The 21,737-nt window shown below is 37.3% G+C and overlaps 1 pseudogene; it reads left to right on the top strand.

The window, feature by feature from the left end:
• The first annotated feature begins 14,903 nt into the window (after positions 1-14,903).
• LOC130027803 (coiled-coil domain-containing protein 122-like) lies at positions 14,904-15,710 on the top strand (annotated as a pseudogene).
• Positions 15,711-21,737: the final 6,027 nt, after the last annotated feature.

Genomic DNA, 21,737 nt, shown 5'->3' with positions numbered 1-21,737 from the left:
GTGGGCTTGATTTATATTTGTTTTAAAGATACTATTTACAGTGGAATTTCTCTTTCAGTATGTTCAAAGTCTTATATCACAAACATGGAATTCTAATAGTGGAAATGTCACTCCGTATAATGCTCAAGGAAGCCATGTGGTACTAGGGATCAAACCTGGGTCTCCTGTTACAAGACATATCAGCCCATTGAGCTACATCTCCAGCTCAGAGCACTGCTTTTAAATGAGCAGGGGGTTAATTTTATGTGCATATGGCTTTCTTGTGATTTTTAAAAAATGCTTCCTGTACTGGGGCCGAGCGGATAGCACAGCAGGTAGGGCGTTTGCCTTGCACGTGGCCAATCTGGGTTCGATCCCCGGCATCCCATACGGTTCCCCAAGCACCGTCAGGAGTAATTCCTGAGTGCAGAGCCAGGAGCATAGCTGGGTGTGACCCAAAAAGCAAATAAATAAATAAATAAATAAATGCTTCCTGTACTGACTTCCAGGTTAAGTTACTCTGTGGTTATGGCATTTCACCAACTTTTTCAGTAGAGACACACAGAAAGGGCTTGAGGCTCTAGATTCTTTTAAGAGAGGACCCGTATTGATATAGTATTACCTATTTGCATATAAAAGCAAATCCTCCAGAAGATGGCAATAAAGATTACATAAACCTGAGCAAGTAGAAATAACATACAAGACATATAATCAGATTTCACAGACTCAGACAATATATCATTCCACATTCAAGTAATAGAAAATGTACATATTATTTAATCCACTTAATGTTTAAGTTATTACAAAATAAAAAATTAAGTGCTGCAGTAAATATAGTCGTTGGCTTTTTTCCCCCCTTTCTTAGGGTGATCCTGGAATGTGCCCTCTAATTTAACAGAAAGCACATTATCCAGCTTCTGCAAAAATTCATGCTATCACTTGCTGCTGAAATCAATTATGGAGGTGTATGGCTACTGATAAAGTAAGAAAACTCAGGAAAAAAAATAAATATATGTTATATAGAGTAAAAAAGTTTTTTCTTAGGGCGCATTTAAAATTTCTGTTCAAAATTCTTCCAAGAAAATATACAGAGACTGTTGGTTATTATTTCCAACACATTCCTACAATTTCCTCCCTCGGGCTCTTTCACTGTAGAAGCTGATTAAAGGAAATGCTGTTCCTCTAACTTCTCTTTGGAAGTTAGGCATTGACATATTTCCAGGAAATGAACCTGGACAGGTTGGGGTGGGACTGACTAGAGAACACAAATGTTTTGATCAGCACCAGAGAAGCAGTCTATATGTATGGGTTTATAAACATCAGAAAAAAACCCAAGAGATTAGCAGAGCTGATTGTTATAGTGTTACCACCAAGCCTGTGTCTGAAACTGCTTATCTTTCTTCTTTTTGTTATGTTTTCAGGCTGTTCTTCTTCAGAAATTCTTGAAGTTACAGATAGAAGCATGGTTGAGTACTGCTAAGTACTATAGATTACATACATAACATAAAGGTTACATATGTTATGCTGAATTCTACTCTTCGAACTTCGTGAGCTGAGTAACATATATTCACGGTCACGGTCCTCCAGTTGTTCATCGATTTACTCGAGTGGGCCCAGTAATGTCTCCATCATGAGACTTGTTGTTACTGTGTTTTGCCTATCGAATATGTCACGGGTAGCTTGCCAGTCTCTGCCATGCGGGCAAGATACTCTCGGTAGCTTGCCGGGCTCTCCGAGAGGGGCGGAGGAATGGAACTCGGGTCAGCCATGTTGGCTGCTTGTAAGGCAAACGTCCTACTGCTGTGCTATCGCTCCAGCCCTTACATATATGAATGAGGTAAGAGATAAGGAGAATGTATTCAGTTAGTTTTTCTTCTGGGATCTTATATTAATGTTATAATTCAAAATCAAGCTGTCAAATTCCAGTACGTAATTATTTTTTCTTAAAATTGAGTTACCATGAGATATGTTTACAAAGCTTTCATGTTTGAGTTTAAATCATACAATAATCAAACACCCATCCCTCCACCAGTGCACATTCTCCGCCACCAGTGTCCCCAGTATATCCCCTTTTCCAACCCTCCCCCTTCCTCCATAGCAGACAATTTTCCCCATACTCTATCTCTACTTTTGGGCACATGATTCTGATAAATACTCTGAATACATAAAACATTTTGTCTGTTTTGGAGTACAAAAGTAATAGAATTTTCTTCATTGGGATTTTCTTTCCTAAAAGACCCTGTAACAGAGTTACTCATATTTATGATATCATACTTTTGAAAACAGAATTGAAAAGTTTCAATCTGTAGAAAGATGTAATTTAATTTATATTACAATCCAGGAAAAGAAAATAATGTTCTTAAAATTATGATATTCTGGAGAAAATAATTGATCAGAGTATCTAATGTACTGGAGCGATAGCACAGCAGTAGGGCATTTGCCTTACAAGTGGCCAACATGGCTGACCCCGAGTTCGATTCCTCTGCCACTCTCGGAGAGCCCGGCAAGCTACCGAGAGTATCTCGCCCGCACGGCAGAGCCTGGCAAGCTACCCATGACGTACTCGATATGCCAAATATGGTAACAACAAGTCTCATGATGGAGACATTACTGGGCCCGCTCAAGCAAATCGATGAACAACAGGAGGACCGTGACTGTGACCGTGATCTAATGTAGCTTTGTAAGTAGAGAAATCAACTCATCTTATTTTAAGTTTTTTGCTCCTAAGTCATTCTAGTTTTTTAGTTACTTTTGCCAGCCTCCCAAGTTGCTTCTTACTGATATAGTTTCATGGAGCAGAAGGAAGAATTGGGAGTGTAAAGTAGAAGTGTACTGTTTGAAGTTCAGGTAGATGAGTTCAATTTCTGCTTAACCAAACAGTCATCAGTGCTTGTTAAATATAGATACTTCCTCCCTCCCAGGGGGGTGTAGTAAAGAATTATTATTATTATTATTTTGCTTTTTGGGTCACACCCGGCGATGCTCAGGGGTTACTCCTGGCTCATGCACTCAGGAATCACTCCTGGCGGTGCTCGGGGGACCATATGGGATGCTGGGAATCGAACCTGTATCGGCCATGTTGGCTGCGTGCAAGGCAAACGCCCTACCCGCTGTGCTATCGCTCCAGCCCCGAACAAAAGCATTTTTAACAATATATATAACAGTTTTTCAAGTAAATAGACTTCTTTATGCATCTAAACAGAGGCAATTTCAATGACTAAATATGGTCCCCTGAGCACCACCAGGAATGGTGAGAAAGAATTATTCCTGGTGGTGCTCAGGGGACCATAAAGGGTGCTAGAGATTGAATCCGGGTTGGTCATGAAAAGGCAAGTGCTCTGCCATATCTCTCTGGCTCTAAAAGTACGCTTCTTTATTAATGTTTAAGAGATTCCATTTTAGAAGTGAGGAAATTTTGTATTAAGTGTTTCAAAATCTGAAACTTTAACTATAAATGAAAACTTTGATCCATGCATTTTTTTTTACTTCTTGTTTGACCCTTGCAAAGTTTGTTGGGTCATTCTTCATTTTTTAAATCTTAATTCTGTTCTCCAATCAAGTATTGTGGGTTATTTTTCTTAAATTAATTTTGCTTGAGCAGAATGCTCTAACTTCACTGAGTATTTCTCAAATATGCACTATTATTGAAACCTGATGAAATTTCCTGTTCCACTAGTGTATTACTGTTTTTTGTTTGCTTTGTTTTCGTGCCATTCCTGGTAGTGTTTAGGGCTCACACCTGGCTCTGCGCTCAGGGATCACTCCTGGTGGTGCCCAGTCTTCTTTCCCACCAATTATTATATTCAAACCTTGAGAAAACTCTTATTCTTTAACCTTTGATATTGCTGGCAGATATTTGTGCTATTAAACTTTGAAAAATAGCACTATATCAATTAATTTTATGAATCTGTGAGATCACAATTTTACAAATTCTAAATGTATTTTAATTTGATCAAGTTTCTGGAGTAAAAGAGATTTTCCCCTTTTACTCCATGATTTCTCTTAGTAAAAGAATTCATTGACTATTAATCTCTTGTTATTTGCATCTTGGTATAGTAATAGGTAGATAGACAATATTACTATAATTCAGGATTTTTTTTGCTAAATGTGCAGCAGAAAATATTTACTATGTGTATTCAATAATATGTAAATTATTAAATATCTGTGTTGGTTCCTAGTGTGGTCAAGTTGTGGAATTTTATTATAATTTTTGTCCATATTTGTATGCTCCATGGTGATTAAAATATAAATTATAAATGATGAAATGAAAAACCCATCATCTCTCATATAATTATAGATTAAACCAATATTGTTAGCTTGACAAAAGAACAGTTGAACTAAACAGTTTAGTTAGAATATCTCAATTATCTCAATGGAAGATCAAGATTAGTATTTTTCAAACTTTGAAGCATGTACAAATCACCTGGGACACTTTTAAAAAAATTTGGGGGTCACACCCCGCTATACTCATAAGTTACTCCTGACTCTGTAGTCAGGAATTACTCCTGGCAATGCTGAGGGAAAAAAGGAATGCTGGGGATTGAACCCAGGTCAGTCACATGCAAGGCAAATGCCCTATCTGCTGTACTCTTGCTTGGGCCCCTCACCTGGAATTCATTTCAAATGCAGATTCTGTTTCAGTGGGTTTAATGTGGAGGCTAAGAGTCTAATAAGGAGCATCAAAGTGTTGCTGGACCACTTTGTGTAGCAAGGACTTAGAATATCTCAATTACAAAAAATTTAATTATTCATTAAAATGACAATTTTACCTGAAAAAATTTGTAATTAACTTCAGGCATACTCTGAATTTAACAAGTAGATTTTAAGAAAGATATGCAATGAAGTATCAGCAAGTTCAGTGTGCATTTTTTCTCAAGATGACACACATCTGAAATAATGTCAAAAGACTGAAAGTTCTAGAGAATATACAGCTACATTCATCTCAAGGAAATAATACATTTTTTATCACTGTCACTGTCACTGTCCTCCCGTTGTTCATCGATTTGCTCGAGCGGGCCCAATAACATTGTGAGACTTGTTACTGTGTTTGGCATATTGCATACGTCATAGGGAGCTTGCCAAGCTTTGCTTTGTGGGTGAGATACTCTCGGTAGCTCACCCGGCTCTCCGAGAGGGGCAGAGAAATTGAACCCGGCATGGCCATGTTGGCTGCATGCAAGGCCCTGCCTACTGTGCTATCGCTCCAGCCCATGAAGATAAATACAAAATATATTTTTAAATTTAATTTATTCCTTGGTGAAGTAGTGCATCTGATGTATCCACTAATCATGAGTTTTGAAAATTTTGCCTCCAGAAAAATTTATTTTGTTTAACCTTAGATTAAAAAAAACTTTATAAAAAGAACTGCATTGACAGTTTTGATCAGTTAATACTAGATAATGAAAGTATGCATTTATATATTTATACATATGTGGTTATTTTTGTTTAATTCTATCTTTACACACACACACACACACACACACACACACACTTAGGGCTGTAGCGATAGCAAGCTAAAAACAGTATCAAGTCTCACAATGGAGACGTTACTGGTGCCCGCTCGAACAAATCAATGAACAATGGGAGGACAGTGCTACAGTGACAGTTCTATCTTAAAATAATTTCTACATATTCTCATTAGGTCCATCAGACTAACTCTGCCATTTAGCTGTTTTCTCATTTTGACAGGGAAGCCAAAATTTGTAGGTTACATGAAAATTGTACAGGATTACATAGTCAATAAATTGCAAAACCAGGATTCAAATGTAGATATTTGGTTTAAAAGTATTTCTTCCCATCTGACTTCATTTCGATTTATCCTATAGCGTATATGTGGAGGTGATTATTATTAAACCAAGACGTTAATTTCTAAGATAATTTAAACAAATATTACAAAAATGAAACAGAGAAAACTTCTTGAGAACTGTGAATTGAATGGCTAAAAGACTGCATTAACTTCTGTTAAAAATCAAGTTTTGGAAGATAGTGGATAATAGAAGAAACGCAGAGCGTGTATAGATTGGAAATAAATTGCTCATGTCAATAGAATGAAATTTTGCTTGTGCGGGCACCAGTAAAGTCTCACAACAAATTGTGAGACTTGTTGTTACTGTTTTTGGCACATTAATACCTCACGGGGAGCTTGCCAGGCTTTGCTGTGCTGGGCGAGAGATACTCTTGGTAGCTTGCCCAGCTCTCTGAGAGGGGCGGAGGAATCGAACCCAGGTTGGCCATGTCGGCCGCGTGCAAGGTAAACACCTTACCCACTGAGTTGTCGCTCCAGCCAGAATGAAATTAATATAGAATTTTATTCAATATTTAATATCACTTAAGAATGAAGGGAAGATAGGCACATGTATTACAAAATTATTTTTAAAATTTTGTTTGACTTTTTTGGCCACATCTGGCAATACTCAGGAGTTACTTCTGGCTCTGCACTCAGGAATTATTCCTGACTGTGTGAAGGGGGACCATATAGAATGCCAGGGATTAAACCCAGGTTGGCAGCATTCAAGGAAAATGTTCTACCTGTTATACTGTTTCTCCAGCACTAAAACATTTATTTTAAGATGTTGGCTAAGTCAGGTGATTGTTGTTTGTGGTAGACATTTACTTAAAATGGTGGGCATTGCTTAAAGTTGAACTTATCTCTGTGCAAGTGTAGATTTATAGTTTAAGACATATGTATTATTTAATACATAAATGATATATATTTCTCAATTTAGTCGCCTTTCGTATCCTACTTGTTGAACTGTTTGAGGGAACTTCCTTTATTCTACTTTCTTGTGAACACCTCTGCCACCTAGTGGACACTCTGAAATTAGGTTGGTTTATTAGGTATATGGTTAAGGATCTGTAAAGTTCTCAAAGGAGGGTGAACTGGGAAGTGCACTTGGATATGGCTGTGAAACAATACCTAGTGGGACCTGGATTTCTGTGTTAACTTATGATAAGAGAAATTGACTAGCCAGTCAATCTCTACTTAGGAGAAATGTACTGTATACTTTGCAATCACTGTTTCTTTCCAGGAGAACATGTTCTCCTGGAGAATTGGTTTATGTACAAAAGTAGTTGTTTTGGTCTACTCTCCTGATGTGAGTTGTGAAGGATGTCTCATTAGTATAAAGAAAAATTAATAAAACCACGAGTAAAGGACCTGGAGAGGTTTAATCTTTTGGTATACATTTGTAGGAGATTATGGGACTGATTCTTTGGAAAGACGTGAATATATGAGAAAACTACTTGAAAAGCCACCCTGGGGAGGGGATCATGTTTTTCTTCTTTTTCTTTCTTTTTTTTTTTTACTTTCTGTACCTCCATTTTATTGAGCCACTGTGGTTTATTATACTATTAGTTATAGTAATACATTTTTTATCACAGTTGTAATGAAATAAAACTATCTTTACTATTATCAACTATCACTGTATCACTGCATCACTGTCGTCCCATTGTTCATTGATTTGCTTGAGCAGGCGCCAGTAATGTATCCATTCATCCCAGTGCTGAGATTTTAACAGCCTCTCCTTACTTGTCCTTCCCAATGTTGCCATATTGAAGGCACTTTCAGGGTCAGGGGAATGAGACCTGTTATTGTTACTGTTTTTGGCATATTGAATATGGTACGGGTAGCTTGCCAGGCTCTGTCATGCAGGGTGGGTAGCTATATGCATTTATTATTATTAACTTGGAATGGTCATCTGATTTGCATGCTCATCTTTGTAATCGCGTTACATATTGTTCTGGAAGTTGTTGCTTATTTATATTATGAGATGTTATCTTTAAAGTGCATGGAGTGAAATACATGTGATATTCTTTAATTTTTTGCATTTTATTTTTAGGAAAATGGAATGAATTTCAGAAGTACATTAAAAACCCTCTTAATATGTGAAAAACATTTAACTGTTCTGAGATTATTTTATTGGGAAATAAAAATTTAAAATGGATTAATGTAACTATCTCCTACCATAGATTTAGTAATATTGAAAAAATTTCTGTAGGGGTAGGGGACATTGACAGAGGAATTCTTCAGAAGTGTACGACCTCTTCACAAGCACATTGATATCACTCTGAACTCAGAATCTAAAGTTCTGCTGACTTTATTGGTTATTAGCTTTATCTCTGACCCATCTTTACTTTTTGAAATTAGAATATTATTAATTTTGTGATATTAAGCTTATGTGCCTCTTCTATGTTTTGGATATTAACTCTTTGTGTACAAATTTGGCTTACAAATATCTTCACACAAATTTCTTTTATTTTGATTTTTTTCCTGATTTTGAGGTTTTTAGTATTATTTTTGTTTTTATTGCTGACAACTCAAAGGCTGAATCTGTGCTTTGCATGCAGGAGACCTGGGTTTGGTGTCTGGTTCCACATGGTCCTGCTTGAACACTGCCAGGAGTGATGCCTGAGTCCTGAACCAGGAGGGGCCCCCAAGCATTGCTGAAGATAGCATCCCCCCAAAAAAGCATCATTGCCAGGACCTATGCCAAGGGACATTTTCCTTATAATTTGTTCTTTGATTTTTATGACTTCAGGTCTTATAGTTAAGTCTTTTATTCGTTTTGAATTAATTTTTGCAAACTTTTAACATAGTGGTATAGTTTTGTTCTTTAGCATGTGAAGAACTACTTTTTTTTCCCAGCACTTTTTATTGAAGAGTAAGGTATTTTTGAAGTTGCTTTTCCTTATATAAATTTAGGAAAATTATGGCTGGGTAGAGCTAAGAGGATCTGTCTTGCAACCGTTAAAGAATTCTTTGATCTAAGCAACACCCCCAGTGCCTCAGTGCCATTCCCGTGGCTCTGCTGTTTGGATCCTTGGCACCACAAGAGTGTGTGATCCTGAGAAGCACCATAGCCGCTGTGACAGGGCATTCCCCTCTGTTCTCTCTCTCCTTTGGGGTGTTGTGGTTTGCAAAAGAGGCATTGAGTGGCAATCATGTTTGGTCTATAGTCTACTTTCAGCATGCTTCTCCCACCCTGGGGGGATCCTCCCAACACCCTTTATTTGGTGCTCCCTTCTCTATCTGAGCTGCCTTTTCCCCTAGCATGTGTGGCTGGCCTCCAAGCCATGGAGCAAAATTCCTGGTACTAATCTCGGCCATTCTTGGGTGTTAGTCTCCTATTTTGTTACTTTATGTTCCCCATATGAATGCAATCTTTCTATGTCTATCCCTCTCTTTCTGACTCATTTCGCTTAACATGATACTTTCCTGTCTTTCTCCAGATTCCCTGGTTTCTGATTTTGATCTTCTACAGTCCATAACATTTTTTTTTTCATTTTTTCCCCTCCATGATTCATGAATTGTCTCTTCCAGTGATTTCTTTCAATTTGGTAAACCTGAGCACTCCAACATACATGAAGCAGAATTTTCAGTATAAACATAGTACTTATTGGTACAAAAGATAGAAGCCACTAATTATGTGCAGTGTTGTATTTTCATCATTATAATAAATCCATATATATGTATAACTAAAATTTAGAAAAAGTATTTAATTTTAGGGCACTTGTACTATGTCTATAATACATAGAGAAACCACTGATGAGTAAACCAAAAACCAAATTTTAAGTGTATAAGCAGAACTTTAAAGCAAAAGTGAGATCACATTATTTATATTCCAGCTTAAGTTAAAAATACCCATTTTCCCCATGTCTTTGCATTTTCATGCTGTCTCATTTTACAGTGACTGCAGAATAATCTACTCTGAATGTAACTCATTAGTCAATTCCTAACTTTGGGCAAATTTTTATTAAAACTCTCATTTTTTGGGTCAGCGAGAGAGAGTACAGGGATTAAGGTGCTTACTGTGCATGGAGCTGATACTAGTTTGATCCCAGGCATGGTGCATTGTACCCTGAACACTGCCAGGTGTTATCACTGAGCACAGAGGCATAAGTAAGCCCTGAATACCACCAGATATGACCCAAAACCAGAAATATTTTAATAACATCTAAAATGTATTAGTGTCCTTCAAAAACTAGAAATTGAACTTCCATATGACCCCGCATTACCATGTCTTGAAATATATCCCGAGGATACAAAAAAGCACAGTAGAAATGACATCTGTAGCTATATATTTATTGCAGCACTGCTCACAAGTAGTCAAAATCTGGAAATAACTCAAGTGCCCTAGAACAGATGACTGGTTAAAGAAACTTTGGTACATCTACACAATGGAATACTATGCAGCTGTCAGGAGAGATGAAGTCATGAACTTTGCTTATAAATGGATATACATGGAGAGTATCATGCTAAGTGAAATGAGTCAGAAAGAGAGGGACAGACACCGAAGGACTGCACTCATTTGTGGAATATAAAACAACATAACATGAGGTTGACACCTGAGGATAGTAGAAACACGGGACAGAAAGATTGCTCCATAGCTGGAAGCCTGCCTCATGAGCAAAGGGGAGAAGGCAGCTGGAATAGAGAAGGGATCACTAAGAAAATGATTGCTTGAGGAACTGGTCGGGATGGGAGATGTGTGCAGAAAGTAGATAAGGACCAAACATGATAACCTCTCAGTGTCTGTATTGCAAACCATAATGCCCAAAAGTAGAGAGAGAGTATGGGGAATATTGTCTGCCATGGAGGCAGGGGGAGAGTGGGAAAGAGGGTTATACCAGGGATCTTGGTGGTGGGGAATGTGCACTGGTGGAGGGATGGGTGTTTGATCATTGTGATTGTAACCCAAACATGAAAGCTTGTAACTATCTCATGTTGATTCAATAAAACTAAAAAAAAAGTATTAGTGTATATAGTCATAATATACCCAGGTTTTCCTCATGAAATATATTTCTAATATTTAATATTTTAACTAAGCATCCAAGGTTGATAATTTGCATTAATAATATTTATAAAGTGTGTATATTTTTGTATTTAGTAAAGTTAGAGATTTTGAATGTTTTGAAGGAAGGACTATTTTGACAAACTTTGATTATTATTATTTTGGGGAGGAAGTTTTTTGGGCCACCCCTGCTAGTTCTCAGGGCTTACTCCTGGCAGTGCTCAGGAGACCACATGTGGTGCTGGAGTACAAGCCAGGGTCAATTGTGTACAAGGGCAACACCTTAACCCTTGTAATATCTCTCTGGTCATTTGACAAACTTTGATTATAATCAGAAAACTTGGATGATTTCTTTTGCCATTTAACACTTGAATCATGTTTTTGATTTTTATTATTTTGCAGCTTCAATTTATTTTTGGATTTGCTTCTTGTTTATGGTCCCAAAATAAAAATTCTAGAAGCAAATTTTTTGATGCAAAATTGATTATATATCAAACAGTAGAGCACGTGAAATACCACATCAGTTGTATGTGGAAAATGTTCCTAGTTCGCTTCGTTTGATCTTTTTCCTGTGAAAAGTTTATTAGAGTCTTCTCAAGGACATCTGGAATTGAAAACAGAACAAGTTTAGCATGTAGAGTGACTGTATAGGCTTTTTCAACCTTCCCAGACAAAATGAAGTTTGTATAACAAGGTAACAGTTAAAATTATTCCATAGCAAATGTACTGTGCCAGATTTCCATGCCAACATTTCCATTCACATAATTTTCCAAAGGATAGTTTTCCAGTTCTAACTGAACTCCAAACTACTGCATATTTTGTGACTTCAGTAATTTTGCCTATATACAATGAAAATTTAAAAATGGTGTTCTTAATTTATTATCATTACAATATTACAGAAATGTGCTTTTCAAATTATAAATTAGCACTGAGATAGGTTGTATTCCATATCTAAAGAATTCCACATTAACAAATGCATTCATCCTTTAAACCATGGGGAGAATTTTAGCATGATAGTGCTAGTAAGAAACACTAATAAAGTAATTAAAAGCAAAGAGTAGTCAGATGATTTGAACCACAAAATAGTAAGAGTTTAAAACACTTGGTTCTCTTGAAATGCAAACGTTTTAGCTTCCTGTTTCCTATGACAAATAGATTATTCTGATTCTATGCCTGAAATAGCTATCCTGTGAAGATGGCCTGCTTGTCTTTCTTTATAGTTCTATTTTATTTTTTGTTCTATTTTTAAATTACTATTTGTTTTTAATATTAAGAGTATGTTAAAATTCTTATTTGTTGCGTACTCTCTATATTACTGCATCATCCCTAGATATTTACTCAACTTGATCCGAATAAACGATAATAGACTGAATGGACAGAAGGATTGAGTAATCAATATCACAACAGAGAAACAGCAGTGTCAGGATTAAGATTTAGTTTTTGACAAAACAAGTCCAGTGAATTGATTTCTGGATAGGTCACTGCATGAAAGAAATAAGCTATAAAGGAAGGTTTTAATTATTATCATTTATCTTATTTTTGTTTCCAGATACTAATTTTATCACAAGAGAACTCTCAGTAATAGATAGGAAAATAAATCTTAACTATATACCAAACCTGTCCTGTGTTTCTCTTTACTATATTTGCTCTTGGTTCTGATAAAATCTAAATTTGGAAACAGGAATTGGAACTATAAAGTTTCCGAAGGGCTAAAGATTCTTTCTGGCAATGCCAGTGGTCTTTTCAATAAAAGTATTTCATATTCTTTTAATAGTTTTTTAATGACTATACCATTCTATCCTTTCTTGAAGTTTATTACCATTTGGTTTCCATTAGAAAATCATTTTAAATTAATATTAAAAGTTCAGAGTTTGTAAAGGTTAATAAGTGAGAATAGTCTTTTATACATAACAAAACTGAACCTTTAGCAATGATCTAAGATAGAAGCATAAATTACCCAATTTCACATATTCTTTTTTGCCCTCCCCTAACACAACTATTGCACACTGTAGGAAACAGATTCTTTTAGCGTCTTCCAAAGTACTTACTTCTGAAATGTGTCCATTAGTTGAAGACAATTTACTTCTACTTGAAGTCAGCCTAAAACCTGGTCAGGCCAGGAAGACTCAAGTTACCTGCCAGCCATATTCATAGGGAACTTGAAAAGAATATCTCCCTGACAAAACTAGGCGTTTTCTTGTTTCTTGTACCTTACAGATTGTTTTGTTAAATGCTGAATTTCTGTCCTCTTGGGATTTTTTTCTCCAAACGAATTGTGTTACTGCCCAAAGAAGGCTCGAGACGCCAAAGTGAACTAATGCCAGTGGAAAATTCAATTAGTGACAAATAGTAAGCTAATCATCAAGGAAATGAGTAGCTTTGGTTCAGTGCCTAGGAGTTTAAGAAGAGAGGCAGCAGTTTTCTTTTGAGCTGCAGCATTTCTAGAAGGCACCATTTTGGTCTTTCGTAGCAATAGTATGTGGAACAGAAAGAAAGAATGTGGCAGTATGAGCTTTAAGAGAGTTGAGCAAAAGGAGAATGATACTGTTTACAAGAAAGCAAACTAAGTTTTTAAAAAGAGAATACATTGGTCAAAGTGGGGGGGACAGAGAGACAGAGACAGAGAAGCAGATAGAGAAAGGGAGAGGAAGAGAGAGAAAAAAAAGGGAGGGAGGGGGAGAGAGAAAGGAAAGAGAGAGAAATGGAGAAGAAAGGAGGAAGGGTGGAAGGGAGAGAGAAAGAAAAAAGAGAGAGTGAGAGCAAGCAAAGTCCTGGGGAGTCTTTATTGTATGTCCCCAGACTGGAAGTTTCTATCTTCTATTTGTTAATTCCGGGAAGTCTGTCACCAGTAAACATGTAGTATAGCCAATTCTTGGCAGGGAGTGAGTATATATGAAGTGTTCTGAGTCATAATGAGAAAGGAATGAGATATATAAAATAATTTGAACCTATCCCAGGAAAAGGGTGGCTGGGCCAATTCTAGGAATTGAGCCACAGAATTGAATGACAGTGGGACGTCTAGAGTCTCCCTGACACAGCTAATTATGTTGGTATGCCAAGCATTATAGATATGGGAATTAAGCTAGGCAGCTTTTCAGGGGGCAAATGCTAGACCACTTCAGATCCAATAGCCCTCCCTTCCTTCCTTCCTTCCTTCCTTCCTTCCTTCCTTCCTTCCTATTATTACATTTTATTTTATTAAATTTTCATAATAACTTGGCCTCAGGTTACAATATTTGTCCAAGGTCAGAGCAAGAATGCAACAGAATAGAACATAACCTTACGTATTCAATTTGAAGCACATATACATTTTATTGTAAAGAAGGATGAAATCAAACCTTTTTCTCAAAATGTCATCTGAGCATCAACCACCATCAGAATTACTTGCAAATCGGTGACGAAATCATGAAATTTGCTTATAAATGGATAGACATGGAGAGTATCATGCTAAATGAAATGAGTCAGAAAGAGGGACAGACACAAAAGGACTGCACTCATGTGTGGAGTATAAATCAACATAACAGAATGACACCTAAGGACAGTATACACAAAGGTCAGGAAGATTGCTCCATAGTTGGAAGCCTACCTCCTGAACTGGGGGTGAAGGCAGCTGGAATAGAGAAGGGATCACTAAGAAAATGATAGTTGGAGGGATCGGTCGGGATGGCAGATGTATGCTGAAAGTAGATAAACGACCAAACGTCCTTTCAGTATCTGTATTGAGAACTATAATGCTCAAAAGTAGAGAGAGAGTATGGGGGAAATTGTCTGCCATGGAGGCAGGGGGAGGGTGGGAAAGGAGAGGTATACTGGGGACATTAGTAGTGGGGAATGTGCACTGGTGGAGGGATGGGTGTTTGATCATTTTATAATTGTAACTCAAACATGAAAGCTTGTAACTTTGCCTCACAGTGATTCAATAAAATTTTTTTAAAAAAGAATTACTTGCAAATCCTAGACCCGTGCCAGATTAATGGAACCATCATCTTGGAGATTGAAATTGGTGTGCAGCAGGCTCTGAACCTGTGTCTGGTGCCATGTGACCCACTTCAGCTGATGTCTGGGTGGCCTCGAAGTTCCCTGAAGTGGGTACTAAAAAAAAGGTGAGCCAAAAGGGGCTGAGAAAGTAGAAGAATGTCAGGCAAAAAAGAAAATAAAAGTCAAGAAGTTATTGAAGAAGCTACAGCTAAACAAGATACATCTTTATTAATAGATGTTGTAGAACAAGTTTCAAAGCAATAAAAATAATAAACCTCAGAAACAGAGAAAAACAAAAACGTTCGGTTTCATTTTCAGAATGATTTTCATGAGCTTGAAAAACAAATAGCTTCTATCTCAGCAGAAATTCAAGAAACAAAACATAAAATTTATCAGCAAGATTCTGCCATAGGGAATACCAAACTTCATTGTGAAAACTCAAATCTTTACATACAGAAAATGTAAAGCTTAACTATGACATAGAAGCAGCCCAAGAAGATTTTGAGGAACACATGGCAAAATAAAATGAGTATTATGCAAAAATAAAACTACCTAAAAAGAATTTGAGGGAAGTAGAAAGCAAATCGCCATTCATGATTGAACTTCGTGAAAAACAAGGTCTTGTCAAAAAACTAAAGATAATGATGGAGGAACTTATGCAAGATCTCAAAAATCCAGAAGGAAAACGCATGAAACAAAAACAGGAAGACATTACAAAGATAAAGGATAAAATTACAGCTATAAAAGAATCTATCGTTGAAAAGACCTGTTTTCTTGATGAAGAAAAACACACATGAAAAATCAAGAAAAGAAATAGAGGTACAACGTAAGAGATACAGTGCAATACTTAAGCATTTGAATTGCCAGGTAAAGAAGCTTCGGTCAAATAGAAGACAGTGGGACTGGAACATTTAACAACTGGAAAAAACTGCAGCTGAACTAAAAAAATGTATTCAAGCATAGGTGAATGTAGAGTACAAACAACTATGCCCTCAAAAAATGCCTTTGAATTTTTAATAGTATTATTGTCAGAAGTCTTTCTGAATGACCAATGCAGTTTTTTTAAATTAATAATTTATTAAAGTACCTTCCAGCCTTACCATTAGTAGCAAAAGAAAGACAGTAGGAATACTTAGACAAGAATAGTGTTAGACTCCATATGAATACTTTAAATGTGTATATACACTGTACTTATACTGCCCTTTTTATAAATATGTTGTCTTCATTCTCATAATTAGTAAGCACTGCACTGTCCACTGTCCTCCCATTGTTCAACTATTTGCCCAAGCGGGCACCAGTAACGCCTCCATTGTGAGACTTGTGACTGTTTTTGGCATATCGAAAACGTCACGGAGAGCTTGCCAGGCTCTGCCGTGTGGGCGGGATACTCTCAGTAACTTGCCGGGCTCTCTGAGAGGGACAGAAGAATCAAACCGACATCGGCACGTGCGAGGCAAAAGCACTGCCCACTGTGCTAATACTCCAGCGCATAATTAAAAAACAAATAAAGGAAATTGGTGTACAGCAATTATAACAGGTTATATGATTTGTTTATGTACATGAACATCTGGGAAGATAGCACAGTGGTAGGGTGTTTGCCTTGCAAACTGCTGGGTCAGCCAACCCAGGTTCGATTCCTCCACCCCTCTTGGAGAGCCTGGCAAGCTATTGAGAGTATCTCGCCCACACGGCAAAAGCCTGCAAGCTACCCGTCATGTATTGGATATGCCAAACACAGTAACACAAGTCTCACAATGGAGACGTTACTGGGCCTGCTTGAGCAAACCGATGAACAAGGGGAGGACAGTGTTACAGTGCTACATTAACATCTGAAAGGTGCTGTTTAAGAAGAGGGTACAGAAAAATGGAAAAACACATTACAAAAATGATACTTGTATTATTTTATCCTTTGAACCACTTGCTTATAATAGGACGCTATTGAACATTAACTAACAGTTCTACTTTCATAAAAGAAGTTTTAGAGAATTCATGGGTATTCGCGAATACAAATACAGGTATAACAAGTTAAATGCAGGACAGGGAGTCTCTTACTCAAGGTCATTACAAGTCTTGTATTTTATAATGGGCCCTCAGAGTTGCCAATTCAGGTGGGCAGAGGAGCATTGGGTGCAACTATTTGTTTATTTTAAGATAAATTTCCAGTATAGCACTGAGTAATTTTGATGGTGAAAGAAGGAATGGTAAATAGACCAAATGAATTTGATAACATCTGATCTAGAGTATAGACTTACGCTGTTGGATTTCATTTTATAACTGATCCATAGATTAATTTATTCTATTTATTCTTATAAGAATAAATAAATTAAGTCATGTAAAGGAGAAAGATCCTCCTATAGTTTTGAAAACTCCACACTTGGGATAGAATGTTATTGAAGTATATGACTTAATTAAATTTTGATGATTGTATTTGATATCATTAAACTAAAATAGTGATAGTGATAATAGCTACTACTGCCTTGTTAAGATGTCATAAGGATTAGGACACTAGGTTAAAACAACTTGCATCTTTATTGTAGATGTTATATGCAGGAAATAAAAGAAAATGACTGGAGCGATAGCACAGCGGTAGGGCATTTGCCTTGCACGCAGCCAACATGGCCCACCCGAGTTCGATTCCTCTGCCCCTCTCGGAGAGTCTGGCAAGCTACCGAGAGTATCTCACCCACATGGCAGAGCCTGGCAAGCTATCCGTGATGTATTCGATATGACAAACACAGTAACAACAAAGTCTCCAGTGGAGACGTTACTGGGCCTGCTCGAGCGAATCGATGAACAATGGGAGGACAGTGACAGTGACAGTGACACATACAATATGTAAGAGAATTGGCTTACGTATTTATTATGGTAAAGCGTTGCCTAGAGAGATGTACTGGTCCTTGAAAATTGTTCAGAGAAAACCAGTATGTTCTGTTTGTCATCTCATCTTAAAATATCAGTAAGAATTTTGGAATAACTGTAGCATTTGGAATAGTTGGACCCATCTGGGCAGTAGGTTGTTGGACAGAGCTCTGGGCACTTTGTTAAAGTTTTTCTTTGATTTTTAGTTCAGTTAATCCTCTATATTTCTGCTACATGTACATAACAACAACAAAAAGCCTGCCATGCTTCATGGCATGAGTTTTTATTTCTCTCTATTGGAAAAACCTGGCAGTGCTCAGGGCTTACTCCTGACTCTGTCCTCAGATATCACTACTGGCAGTGCTTTGGCACCATATGGGATACTGGGGGTCAAACTTGGTTTGACTGCATTCAAGGCAAACACCCTACCTGCTGTGCTATTGCTCCAGTCCTTACATATGATTTTTAATGTCATATTCTAAATGTCAGAAGACAACCTGGACTCAAGAATTTTACCTTGATAGCTGAAGAAGTTACATTAATCAGACATATGCTGACATATTTTAGCCAAGTCATTTTCTCTCAATCAATAACTTGAATATTATAGGTATTATTTAAACAAATTATGTATTTTAACTTGGGGGGTATTGTTATCTAGTAGTGATTTATGTATTAGTTCTGTACAACTTGTACTATATATAGTATACCATCTGTGCCAGGAAAAATCTATTTTTAAGTTGGGCAAAAAATAGCTGTAGTATTAATGTAATTACCATAACTAATATACTGTGACATGATAAAACTATGGTTATATTTTTACTTGTTGAAGTTATAGTATTATATCTGGAGGCCTATTAAAATGAGTGAGCTAAAATTCTGACTGATTTGGGTGGTGAAAGGAATATTTCAGGAAAAAGCTTTGTTTGCTTAGGCTCTTTATATCAGAATATCTTTTTGATTGAAATAACTATTACAGGGAGGATGATTGCAAAAAAATCAGGAAGTTGCCTCTATTTTCACTCTGGAAATAGATATTGAAAATTATGTGTTTGTAGAAGAGCTAAAAACAGAAGTCTAGTTCAATTAGGTTTTTACTCATGGATCATTCATAAGAAGCCTTTCTGCAGTATTCAGATTTTTGTATATAACTCAACTCACCTATTATATGGAATTTCTTCTTTTGTTGTGCTTTAATCTATTATTTATATAATAGTAGCACTGTAGCACTGTCCTCCCATTGTTCATCGATTTGCTTGAGTGGGCCCAGTAATGTCTCTTTGCCACGCTTTGCCGTGTGGGCGAGATACTCTCAGTAGCTTGCCGGACTCTAGAAAATTCAAGGCTCTAGCATTTATTGTGACTTTTTTGTATTCTAGAAAGCATTTATATTACATTTCCTATTTCTTAAAAGTGGATAAAATTGTGAAAATAATTTTAAATTTATTATACTTTATTCTTTGACATGTGAGTTTTTAAAATATTAGGATTAAATATTCTTATTTGTAACTTATTTGGATTCTAGTCACAATTTGGTTTTGTGTAATACATCTTTTACAATGTTGAGAACCTACTTAATAACTTATTTTATAGTTTTATACATGACTAATTTTATAAATGAGCCATGTAAGCTTGAGAAAACTACATATACTACAATATTTGGAGTGATTCCTTCAATATTACTGTTTTTTCATTGAAGTATTCTATAATTACCTAATCTTTAGTTCTATAATTCACAACCTTTTAATTTATGCACTAAGTAATTCAATGACTTTGAGTATATTTTAGTATATATTCAACCATAGCTTCAGTTTTAGATTTTTTTCATCATCTCAAGAAGAAATACCATTACAGGGCCAGAGTGATAGTACAGCGGGTAGGGCATTTGCCTCTCACGGGGCCAACCTGGGTTCAATCCCCAGCATCCCATATGGTCCCTCAAGCAACACCAGAATTCCTGAGTGTACAGCCAGTAATAATCCATGAGCATTGCTGAGTTTGACCCCAAAACAGAACAAAACAAAAAAGTAATACCATTATCTTTAGGTACCATCTGCCTGGACTGGAGTGATAACATAGTGAGTAGTGCGTTTACCTTGCACGTGGCCCACCTGGATTCGATTCCTTTGCCCCTCTTGGAGAGCATGGCAAGCTACCGAGAGTATCTCACCTGCACAGCAAAGCCTGGCAAGCTACTTGTGGCATATTAGGTATGCCAAAAACAGTAACAACAAGTCTCACAATCGAGACATTACTCGTGCCTGTTCGAGCAAATTGATGAAAAATGGGAAGACAGTGCTACAGTGCTACCATCTGCCTGTATTCTCTACCCCTGTTGTAAGGAAGCACTAGTTTACTATTGTTTCTGTGGATTCTTTGTATTCACATATTTCATATGAATGAATTGTATATATGTAAACTTTTGTTCTGATGACTTCTTTCACTTAACATAAATAATGCTTCAAGGTTTATCCATATTGTAGAACATTTGCATATTACCTTTCATATTAGTAAATGATATTTCATTAGTGGATATAACAAATGTCCACAGTAGCTTATCCATTTATCTACTGATAAACAGTGTTGTTTCTACTTTTTAGTTATTGTAAAAAATAATACTATAAATACTCATTATCTTTTTGTATTTTCATTTCTTGAGTATATATCTTGGAATGGAATTTTGATTTCTATGTAAATCTATGTTTTACTTTGAATAATGCCACTAATTTTTCAAACTGGCTGCATTATTAATATTTCCACCACCAATGTTCCTGATTTATCTATATTCATTGCTAATATTTGTTACTTTGTTACTTTCAAATTTTTGCCATCCTAGTGAGTATGAAGTGGTATTTTATTGAGATTTTGATTTGTATTTTTTGATGATCAATGATGTTGAACATTTTCTAATGTGCTTGTTGACCATTTTATATCTTCCTCCAGATCTTTGGTCTATTGTTTTAATTGTGTTATTTGTGTTTTTATTATTGAGTTTTATGAGCTTAAAGGGACTCTACGCCAGACTGTGGGGCAGGTAAGAGCCCTCCCCACCCCAAGGGACCCAGCCTCAGCAGCCTACCTCCACTTCGCAACCACCACCACACTCAAGGCTGCTTTCTGGATGCTCAAGCTGAGCCTCATGCAAGAATGAAGTCCAGATAATGCGGAACTTTGTGTTCTTGTATTCTTGGACTCTATGGGACCCAGAACAGAGATCCTCTGACTGCTTCCCCCAGTCTCTGATGACTCAGGAATCACACCCATAAGCCACACCCTGTTGGCACCAGATAATCTCCTTATCGGTGACCCTCCAAAACTCACAGATGCTCCTCCCAGATTGGAGTATAAAGGGAGGCTCTCAGAACCATGCCACTGAACTCCGCACCAGGCTGTGGGGTGGATGAAAGCCCTCCCCACCCCAAGGGACCCAGCCCCAGCAGCCAATCTCCACTGCTCAACCTCCACCATGCTCCAGGCCGCTTTCCAGACACATTATTAGGCACTTCTTACTCATTTATGCTTCTTGGAGAGCCCAGCAAGGTACTGAGAGTATCCAGCCTTCACAAGCAGAGCCTGGCAAGCTCCCTGTGGCATATTTGATATGCCATATACAGTAATGACAATAGGTCTCATTCCCCTGATTCTGAAAGAGCCTCCAATCATTGGGAAAAGACGAGTAAAGAAGAGACTGCTAAAATATCTGGGTTGTGAGGTACAGCCCGCCCCCAAGGGCCTGGGACCCTCTGTGCGCATGCACAGCTAGCTCCACCTCCTAGAAAGCTGGTTTTCTCCCCTGATCTGCGCGGGACGGGCACGGAGGCCCAGCTCTGGGCAACCAAGCTGAACGGCTCCTATTCCAACCAGGTATAGCCCGCCCCCAAGGGCCTGGGACGCTCTCTGCGCATGCACAGCTAGCTCCATCGACGTTCCCAACTCCTCGCTCAGTGCCAGGGACTCTTTCCGGAGCCACGGCCGTGAAATATTTTCCCACTACATATGCCATAGGAACCATAAGCTACCTTCTTCTATGGAAACTTCTCTAGTCTAGCTCAGTCACTAGAAACACAGTAGCCAATAACTCATAAGCCTATCTTAACCCATACTGCATATCAAGCAGAATAGTAACAGTGAACG

Source organism: Sorex fumeus, unplaced genomic scaffold (assembly GCF_029834395.1).
Source record: "Sorex fumeus unplaced genomic scaffold, SorFum_2.1 ptg000037l, whole genome shotgun sequence".
Classification (NCBI taxonomy): Eukaryota; Metazoa; Chordata; class Mammalia; order Eulipotyphla; family Soricidae; genus Sorex; species Sorex fumeus.
Note: the sequence above shows the minus strand (reverse complement) of the source record. Positions and strands in the feature narration are given on the sequence as shown.